The sequence below is a fragment of the Onychostruthus taczanowskii genome, unplaced genomic scaffold, assembly GCF_017590055.1.
Source record: "Onychostruthus taczanowskii isolate IOZ18803 unplaced genomic scaffold, ASM1759005v1 scaffold4, whole genome shotgun sequence".
NCBI classification, from domain to species: domain Eukaryota; kingdom Metazoa; phylum Chordata; class Aves; order Passeriformes; family Passeridae; genus Onychostruthus; species Onychostruthus taczanowskii.
The window spans coordinates 4,792,313-4,802,579 of NW_024501459.1; the positions used below are offsets into that span (position 1 = coordinate 4,792,313).

Sequence of the window (10,267 nt, forward strand, 5' to 3'; positions counted from 1 at the left end):
TATTAAAAGGTGAGGCATTAATTGTATTATTCCATACTTCTTCCCAGAGGCAGCAGCTGCACAGTGTGGCATAATTTAATAAAGCTGTTCATCAACTGATTCCTGGGTGTGAAAAACTTACCAGGTAGTAGTGTAAGGAACAACTCCATAGTTCTCGTTTTGTCAGAAAGGGCACAACAGAACTGCTATACACACACCTAGGCTTTAGCAAATGTCTGTATATTGATCTGAAGTTAAAATATTAATAAGCCTCTGTTTTGACTAGGAATTGGGATATTTTCTGGACAGGTCATCTAATTTCACATGACAGTTGCATTTACTTACTCCTCCCCTTACTACGTACATCCAGCCTAAAGAATGAAGGGCACAATGCACATCCTGTAAAAGTTGGCCACAAGAGGTGGGATGCCTGTGGATTGGACATGTGACAAATGACTATGCCATTGTGTGGCAGAGGCTCCATTCAGCACACGCTGCAGGGCTGATGATTGGCTTCTGGCCCTAGTGCATAATGCAGCAAGCAGATCTCAGCAGCACCTGGGATGTATCTTACACCTCTAGCACACTGGCTGTATTTAAGGCTGACTGATGTCTTAGGCAGGCATCTTCATGCTTACTACACTGTTTTGCATTTTCAGACTTTTTACCCCCAAGCACACGATTTTTAAATTTTAAGATAAAAAATTATTCCCTCCACAACACAGCTACAGGAGTAAAGGTTCAAATTCACATACTTTTCATTCCCTTTTTCTGATGCAGCTACGCTAACATGTGCAGGAAGCAGAAGGTCTGTGTGGGTAATGCAGAAAAGCTCACATGCCATGGGTTCCCCTCCTTCCTCACATACCATGCACCATGCAGAAAATCTTCTAGCTAATTAGCTAGGGAAGTGATAAATGATCTGCTTCTTTGAAGCACAAAAATGCAACATGGCCTAGTACTAAACCTGAGGAGCTGGCTGAGCATCTAAAGCCCTGTGCTACTCTGCCCCTCTCAGTCTGGGAAGCAGAACTCTGCATAGTGAGAACTCCCAGGTGGGATCTTTTAACTGCTGGGGCTTAATGAACATTATGTGAAAAGAGCTTTTAAAAGAGGCTGCTTAGAGTTTACTCCTGGTTATAACAACCTTAGGGTAGTCTACTTTTGTTGCTGCCTTCTTAAGAGTCCACTTGTGGATATACAATGACTGCTCATTCCACCTCTATGCAAAGGACTAAAGTCTAACTATCCTTCAGAAAGACTTCAGAGAAGGGTATTTCTGTCCGTTTCTTCTAAGTTAGATACGAATGAGGGGAAATTCTCCCACTTCTACTATTTTAACTGGAGTGACAGGACTGCATGTATTAACCTCAGGTACCTGAACGGAATGACTAAATCAGTAAGCTTGGAGATTTATAGGATGAGCACTAAAATACGGTGAAAAAGAAAAAAAGAAAAGAAAAAGCTTTGAGAAAGGTACTCTTTGATCTACATATGTTAGGTACATATTGATAAACATGTCCATGTTAATTGGACATGTGGATCAATATAAGTAGCTACGTTTGAAAGGTCTGTGACCTACCACAGACAACGAGGCAAAGGTATATCTGAAATTCGTTTTCCAATGCTTCTTGGTTGCTGCCAAGCACAGAATACTAAGATACCAATCTTCGCGATGCCATCTACCCTGAGCAATAAAAAACCCACCCTTAATTTAACGCGAGTCACCAGTCAGCTCCTGGGGCATAAACAGGCAGCTGAAGCACCGCGCGTAGGCTGACTTTAGTGTTGGATGCCGAGCGGCGTTTGGCACAGGTGGAGGAGTTTTCATCACAGACCCAAATTAACTCCGGTGAAGTTGTTCCGCGCCTGCCAGTGCCGGAGGAACAATCTCCGTGTGGGAGAAGCGCCCAGCGCGCCGCCCGCCGCCCTCCCCTCCCGGCGCCGCTCGGCCGAACAAAGGCGGCAGCAGCGGCGAGTCCCCTTTGTGCTCCGCGGGCCGGGCAAGGGGCGAGCCCAGCGCCCGCCCCGGGCTCCCCGCCAGGCCGGCCAGCCCGACCCGGCCCGGCTCGGCTCGGCAGCGGCTCGGGAGGAAGCGCTGGCTGCGCGGCGGGCGGGCGGCTGCCAGCGGCCCGGGCCCTCCCCGCCCCCGTCTCCTCCCCTCCGCCGCCGATCCTCCGCCCCCTCCGCCTTCTCCTCGCGGCGGCGGCGGCTGCTCCCTCGGCCCCGGCTCCTCGCTGTTCTCCGCGGCTTCGCCTCGCTCCTCTCCGGGGGCTCCCGCGCCGCGCTGCCCAGGACGGTAAGGGCGAGGCGCGGCGCCGGCTCGGGGCCGAAAGTGGCTCCGTCCCGCGGCTCCCCCGCTGGCTTGGGGCGGCCCCGGGAGCGGGGGCGGGCGGGACCCCGCACTGCCAGCCCCGGTGGGTGTCTGGCGAAGGGGCTGCGGCGGGGCTGGGGCGCCGCGCTGCCCCGGGGCCGGGCGGGGGGCTCGCCCTAGCCCGGGGCTGCAGCAGGAGCCGCCCAGCCCTGCCCTGCCCTGCCCAGCCCAGCCACGCTGCCGGGGGTCGGCGGGCGGGCGGCTCCCGGCGGGGACGGAGCGCAGCCCCGCGGGGTGGGTGCCGCGGGTGGTGCCCCAGCGGCCGAGCCGGCTTCGCCCCCGCCTGCGGCGCGGCGGCTCCGACCCCCAGCCCGCGAGCGGGTTCGCGGCGGAGCGGGTAGGGCGGTTTGGCTCGTCTGAAATGCCTCGCTAAATGGCAGGGGAAAGCATACGGCCCAGGAGAAAGCCGCTGGAAGCGATGGCTGTTGGACTCCTCCGAGTTATTTCCCCGAGTCGGTGCGTAGTGAGAACTTCCTCCCGGGATGCCCTTTCGGGGGGATGCGGGGCTGAGCACATGGCTGCCTCCCCTGGGTCTGACCCGCGTCTGTCACAGCACCGCCTGCCAAGGGGCCTGCCGGCGCCTGCTCTCCTTTCGGAGTGCTAATCTGACCCCAAGAAAACTTTAGCTGGGCGAGGGAAGGAGGCTGCTCCAAAAGGTAATTTACTTAAACGTGTTGGGTTTTTTCCCTGCTCGTCTTCCTTCCCTCGCTCAGGCCAGGCATCTGTGAAAAGGGGAAAAGCAATGGGATTATCTGTGTCTAAGGGTCCAGTACGTATGGCTGCTGATAGTGCAGAGAAGAAGGTTAAAACTTGCAAAGACTTGGCACTGGCAAATTAACATCTCCAGTGAATCGTAGTGTTAACTTTTTAAGCTTGAATTTTATGATCCTTTGCATGTTGATTGTCCCTGGTGTTTAAAGTCTCTAGATACTCAGGTATTTAAGGATGAAACATATTCTTTGTGCTTGCAATGACAATGTTTTTGCATTTTGTAAACATCAGGACAACTTTTATCTTTAATGTAGATCCTTTTATCGCTCAGCTGTACTGAACTGTATTAAACACTTGTAGTGTTTGTAAATCTGGTGCTGATTTGTTGGGTGGCTTTGCAAAGGTCACTTCAGTTCATCCAATACAGGCATTTTTTGTAAAACGCCTGTATTGATTTAATGTGGTACAGGGTCAGACTTGGCATTTATAAATTAGTTCACATTTGTTCTTGTGTGCTATAAGAGCTATGCTTTATAAAGCAACTGTTCCTTAGTTGTTCCTTAAAGCCTACTGGCAGATCTTGGTGTGTGGTGTACAGGAGGTATGCAGCTTTATGGACATCTAATGTTAAGTGTCCTACTTATTTAAAAATGTTGAGAGCTCTAAAAGGGTCAGTGTAATCCATACCACACGTGTGCTCAACTGACCTAGAATTAACAGGATAAAACACTTTTAAGCGCTTCTGGAGTGAAAGGTAGGATGCTGTTTCCTCGTGCTTGGCTAACAATGACTTGCTTTTTCAAGGTGTCCAGTGCCGTGCTCCCCCATTTGGAGGATGGCAGAACACCCACCCTGCTGCTTGGCTTAAACTGGTCATGAGAGCAGAAGGCAGCAGCAGCCTGGAGGTGCTCCTCAGGGACATGAACATGGTGGTGTTGGTGACCAAGGGAGGTGGATGCAGGGACCATCATCAATCCTTCATGGACGCTGGGCAGCCGTCTCCAGGCTGTTGGAGCTGGCAGAGCTGTGTGCCCTCTCAGGGCCCCTGTTTCGTGTGGGTTGTTGGTAACTTAGCGTGTCAGTTGATATTTCGTGCTGTGGTACTGAGTTTCCCCTCTGGCTCTCAGGAGGCAGCAGGCAGGTGCCTGTGCGCTGCCGTGTAGGTGCAGGCATACCGGGAATGTGGTGCTAAGTGTGATTTACTGCCTCGATGGGACTGATAGCCTGTGCCAGCAAGTTCACTCTGCTGCACAGAAGGCCTGGACTGCCTTTGTGCCAGTGTATCGGTGTTAAGCAAATTGTACCACAAGCAGAGGGAAAACATGTTTTCCAGGTTCTTGTGGAGATCATTTACTGTCAGTTTGCTAAAGAGGCTCTTTCTGTGTTGTGTGGTAGTGGTTGGCCACCTGCACCCTCCTTGTCTGCCGCTCTTAGGCTTGTGGTGACCATGCCAAAGATCCAGTTGTTGCTGCACTTACTTAATATAGGTGCAGTCTTCCACTGGATAGGAAATGGTGTTCTGCTAAAGGTTCATGCTTCTGTTTCAAAATCCGGAGGTCTGAGGTTGATTTACTGAGGCGGAACGGAATCAAATTGTAGGACGCAACTTTGGAAATATGTTTTGATTGCTCAGAGCTACAGAGCTCATTTTGGATAGTGCTAGTGTATAAAGGGAAGGTGTTTCTCAAATGTGCTTTTGTAAGTATGTTTCCCAGTGCTGACTAGTTAAGTTAGAAGTCAGTACACTGAATTATCATAGGGTAGATTTTGGCCATTAATTGTAGTGGAATGCAGAGTAAATGAAGGCTTCTGTTTACAGCCTGCCCAGAACTAGAGGGTGTATCTTTAAATGCTGGAACATCTCTGGTCTCTCACTGGCTAACAGTATGTCTTGTTTTCTGCTGCTAGATTATGTCTCCCTTTCATAAGGCCTTAAGCACATGTGCTGATCAGCCACAAGTTAATAATTTTGAATTAAACTGAAGAGTAAGTACATGCCAACTACAAAGTGTTTTTCTTTCAAGGAAGCTTTATTTTAGTAGGGCAAGTTCTGAGAAGTTAGAAGAACTAGTTTGTGTTGTCCATGGAGCTAAAGGCCTGTAGGAGTTGGAGGTTTAAATTGAGAAAAAAAAAAAAAGCTTGGACTGTCTTAAGTGTAAGGTACAATAGCTGCTTGGAAACTGCATTTTAAGGAGAAAGAAAAGCTTGCCAAGTTGGGCTGTGGACCTTGCTGTGAGAATAAGATACTGCAAGTTACCCAGAAAAACTAAAAGGAATGAAGTAAAGGAGGGAATTGATTGTTGGAGAGCAGAAACTGCAGGGATAGCATGTGAACTGCCAAAAGCTAGAGGATGAAGAAATTTAAGATGAAGAGAGGGGGGAAAAAAAAGAAAAAGAGCAGAAGAGAATTTGGCTGTGATGTTGTGAGGACCAGGCTGTATGAAAAATGCTTGATGCCTCTAAAATTAGCACTTCTTGTTTTAGTTGTTTAGTTTTAGATATGCATGAGGATTTGAATATGGGAGAAAGATAGGGTGCCAAATGGAAATGACTGGAATAAATGTCTTATGTCTGCGCCCAGTCAAACTGAGTCTAAGGGTCTCTGCTTTTGTTCTCTGAAAGAGCTGGGGCAGGGCACTGGAGCCAGGTTAAAAAATAGAATTGTGTGTTCTCGGTTAGGCTGAAGGTAGCAGTTGTGATAGCAAGATAGCAAAATATGTATAGTTCCATTTATTTTAAAAGGAGAGGAGAAGGGTATCTTCACACCTTTTGTCACTCTGGTGACAATAGAATTTAAGGATTTAGAATAAATTTGGAATGGAAAAAGTAATTAAGTATACAAAGCTAAGTGGAAAACAGGATAAACAGCATCATGTATTTGCCACAATTAGGTCATGGGAGACTAAAGTCATATTATTACTGGTTAAATACTGAATGTCCTACACAATAGGAGTGGAAGACTTCAGTTCCGTGTATATACACCAAAAATAACTAAACTGAAAGTGTGTGGCTTAGCTAAAGGTGTCTCCTGAAGGAGAAATTGTGAGTTTGCCTGCCTGAATAAAGGAATTATTCATGCCCTACATCCCGTATGGTCTCTTAACTTCACCATACTGGCTGAAATAACTGTATGAGAAGGAAAATTGCTGATGAGGCAAAGTTGGGAAATGCAGTCAGCACCTAAGTGGGTTGGATATTGCACAGGAAGAATTGAATGTCTGTGATGACTGAAACAATAGGAATGTCAGGAAGTTGAATAGCTCTAAAAGCAAAGTTATCTACTGTCTGATTATTAACAACACATCTGCTATCAGCTGGCAAGTCATCCCTTAAAACAGGTTTGGAGGGAAAGGCCTGACGGTCATAGTCAAATGGGGATGACTCCTATTTGATACTGACCATGAAATGGGAGCAAACGTGATGCTCTGGAAGAGCTCTTCAGTGAAGATAGACAAATTATTAGGCAAGGCATTAGGGTGACTTTGTGTCAAATACTGTACATTGTTCTGGGCACTTATGTACAGAAAATATTAAATCCTAGTGGAACATGTAGATGGGCATCCAGACTACAATGATCATGTACTGTGAACAGTTTGGAGTTAGATGAGAGACGAAAACTTGAACTACTCTGGCTTTTGTGTCTTAGTAATGGCAGAGATGGGAGATAGCAGCTGCTTAGAAATTCCCTGGGGCAAATTCTTGGAGGAAAGGAAGGGTCATAAACTGAAGATTCATCTGTGATTTTGGGTTAAACACTTGATATACAGAAGGGTAATTTGATGGATGAATACAGGAGTAATGCATGTGGGGAATTTGAAAGGAGTTTCCTTATTGTCAGATTTTGGATGCCTTCCTAGCTTTATGTATCCTGAGTCCCAGCTAAGTATCGAAGTTTGCATATGACTGTTCAGGAATGGAGCAGTTCAGGTAACTGAAATTGCCATATTTTATGCTTTGGTGTTCAGAGTTAATCAACAGAAATAGAAGTCACTTCAGTAAAGGAGGTGTGATGAGCAGAAGCACTTATTTTTGGGGAGCATGTGTTGTCTAGTCACATGATGGTGGATGGAATTTATAACAAGTAAAAACACTTATCTATGACATTAGTAGCTATTTTGTTCTCTTTTTAGTGCATAATGGAGTGGAATGAAGCTTAACTCATAAAATATTTAAGATAACCACAAATTAATATGTGTGGGACAGAAAATGCATAAATGGACATGCAGGCTGGAGGTCAGGTTGGCTGACTTGCACCCATAAATAAATAAAAGGGTTCTCCTGTCGAATGAGTGCCTGTGTTTATCCTCTGCCTGATTTCATACTCTCTGGTCTTATCACTGTTTCATCGCACTGGCTGCATCCTGTTGTTGGGGACTGTGCTCCTGGGAGTAGGAGGCTGCCTGGGAGAGACCTGGGCAGAGCCTTGTGGGGTAGATGAAGTGCGGAGCTGCTGAAAAACCATGGTGGAGGCTCTCAGCTGTGGAGACCTGGGCTTGTCTGTGGCTTCGTTTTGCAGCACCTGACCCAGGTGTTGGTGCTGAGCCATGCAAAGGCCAATGCAGCCTGACCACTGGGAAGAAATTTGGGTATGAGGTGTGCCATTTGAGACACACTTCCTCTAGTGACAGTGTTGAAGACTTGACTGGCTCACAGTGAAGGGACGTGTGCCCCAGTGAGAGTGTAAAGATGGCACATGGGTTTGAAGGCTATGCCGTGTTTACTTTGTGTGATCTTTGCCATAGCATCAGTCTCTCTTGATTTATAAACTGTCCTGTGGATGGTCTGGGTATGCCCAGTGAAACTTCTGCAAGTTTTGAGATGACTTGAAAAAGAAAAAAACAATTTGTCACCTGTGTGAATGTATTCTGAGAAGAACCATTGAAAAAATAAGGTGCTTTAAATGTGTTTGCACATCAAAACAAGATGAATATCTTGATATTACTTTATGACTGTTTGTTTTGAATTTATAAGGCAGGTGTCTTACTTCCTTAGAAATAATCCAGTTGCAAAGTCCCTTCCAGTGTAGTTTATTAAAAATCTGAACTATTGAATTTTAGGTGTTTGCTCTAAATGCCTGTGTATTTTCTGCTTTAAAGAGGAGCTATGTAATGAACTCAATATGTCAGCATGCCCCGTCGGAAGTAATTGTGAAAAGATTGTGTTGAGCCATCAGAAGAATAATTAAACAATCCCAGGGAAAATTGAATGTATTGTCCTGGTAGCTTTTAGCATGCATTAATAGACTGTGTGATTACTGTTATTTTTCATTTACTGCGATTGCCCTATTTTACAAATGTTGGGTCTATTGTTTAAAAAGATGGGACTAGGGTTGTGGTGGGCATTGTAACTTCTTTCACTTGACATCCTTCAAGTCCCAAACAATAATGGATGTGGTGGAAAAGTTATTTCATGTTTACAAGGGAGAGATTCAACCTAAATTCAAAGCGTCTTTAGCAAATCAAAGAGCAGAGCACTTGTCTCTTGATGCTTTGCTGTATTCTTTAAAAACAAAAATCACTCAAATAATTTCCTGTTACAATTTGAGGTCTTGGAAAAGTCTGCATTAAGAAATGGAAGGAAATGTTATAAGACTTTACTGGACAGGGAAGATAATAATTGAGTCAAGCATTGTCTGAGTTGTCTTCTCCATCTAGTGCCTCTCCACAGTACCAGACAAGTCTGTTTTAAGTAACTACCCAAATTCATGAGTGGACCCAGACCTTTGGATTTGTAATGACCTTTGTATGTTGTCTCTCTCTATTTGACAAGTTAATCTGTGCATGCTACCACTTGGGAGGTCAGGCAACCACAAGGAAACTGTTTCATGTATGCATGTGCATATATAGATATATGCAGTTTAAATTAGGATGGAGAATAATAATTTGAGTAATGCTTGGGTAGAACACTTTTGAGATGATGGTGATGATGATAATATGAATTTTATTTGTACTTTATTTCATGTATATAAAACTTAATGTTGCTGTGATATGTTTGTCAATCTGTTATTTGTCTTCCTGTCTTACTCCAGTGGGTTTAGACCATTTAAAAAATCTTACTTAAGAATCTTTTGTCACTTTTGTCACATGCAACCACATATTTCAAGATTATATTTTGAAAAAGTCATATTTATTACTAACATTTGTAAATTGCTCATGTAAGTACAAGTAATTAACATGATACATTCCATATGCATGTTGTATTTAATTATATTAATATTAAGATTTTTATTATCTGTGTAGTTTTGCCTTTCTGAGCTGCAATATTGCTGAATTTTATTACTGTTGGGTTGTCCCAGTGTGTTAGTTTGGGTGTTCAATGATAATTGCAGTGAGTGTCAATCCTGAATGAATTTAAATGGTAGGCAGTGTGAATGGAGCTTCATGGTTTGCTTTTGCTCCATTTGGATAGGTGTTATTTTGTCTCTGAAGATCACTTGTGATTCTCTCTCTACATAGTAAAACTTGGTACAATATGTGGGGACTTACTGATAAATCAGTTAATTTTATTAATCAGTATCTGCTAATCAGAAACTAGAATCGCAGTTCCATAGTGTGTGATTTTTGCAGCGTTTGTACAAAGGCTTGGGGAGCACTGCAGATGGGAATGCCTGCTTATTCAGATTTCCTGCAAGGCCTCCGTACATGCTTTACTGAAGGGTTTCAGGTGTTCTAGTTAATTTTGTCTTTATTTATTGCTGCTGTGCTGTCTCCATCTTGCACTGTTTGCTGTGCAAGTTTGGGGTTTACTCCTGTTGTAATATTGGGTCCTATTCCCTGCAAATGAAATGATGCTTATTAGGTTGAGCTTCAGAACTTCTAGCTGAAGTGAATCCCCCAAATCTTTGTGTATTTAAAACCACAGATTTCAGATCTTTCCCCCTTGTGCCCCTTTCTTTCTGTTTGATAGACTGTGAGGAAGAAGAGACACTGACTCCAGTGAAACACACCGTATAGGAGTGCACAATGTTCTCTTTATTTGAAGAGAAATGTTGTTTTCCTCTGATCTTTGCTGTAGTAATTTGAGGTGTTCACTTGTGACTAAAATAAATTTATTTTAAAAATAAATTTTGATTTTTTTTTTCTGATGACCTGTTGATTATAGCAAGTTTGTGCTATCACACAAATTTATTTTGGGACTGAGAACTTCCCTCCCCCCCCCCCCCCCCCCCCCCCCCCCCCCCCCACCACAAGCGTTGTATTGTTT

The 10,267-nt window shown here is 44.8% G+C and overlaps 1 protein-coding gene across 3 annotated transcripts in view; it reads left to right on the forward strand.

Annotated features, from left to right (window-relative positions):
* Positions 1–2,158: 2,158 nt before the first annotated feature.
* FAM110B (family with sequence similarity 110 member B) overlaps positions 2,159–10,267 on the forward strand; it is a 113,668-nt gene continuing 105,559 nt past the window's right edge. For 2 of the 3 annotated variants that reach the window (XM_041413027.1, XM_041413031.1), the window contains exon 1: positions 2,607–2,809. The gene's annotated coding sequence lies outside the window, so the exon portion shown is untranslated. Of the gene's footprint in view, positions 2,279–2,606; positions 2,810–10,267 lie in introns of those variants that run through there. The other variant, XM_041413028.1, reaches the window with a different exon arrangement.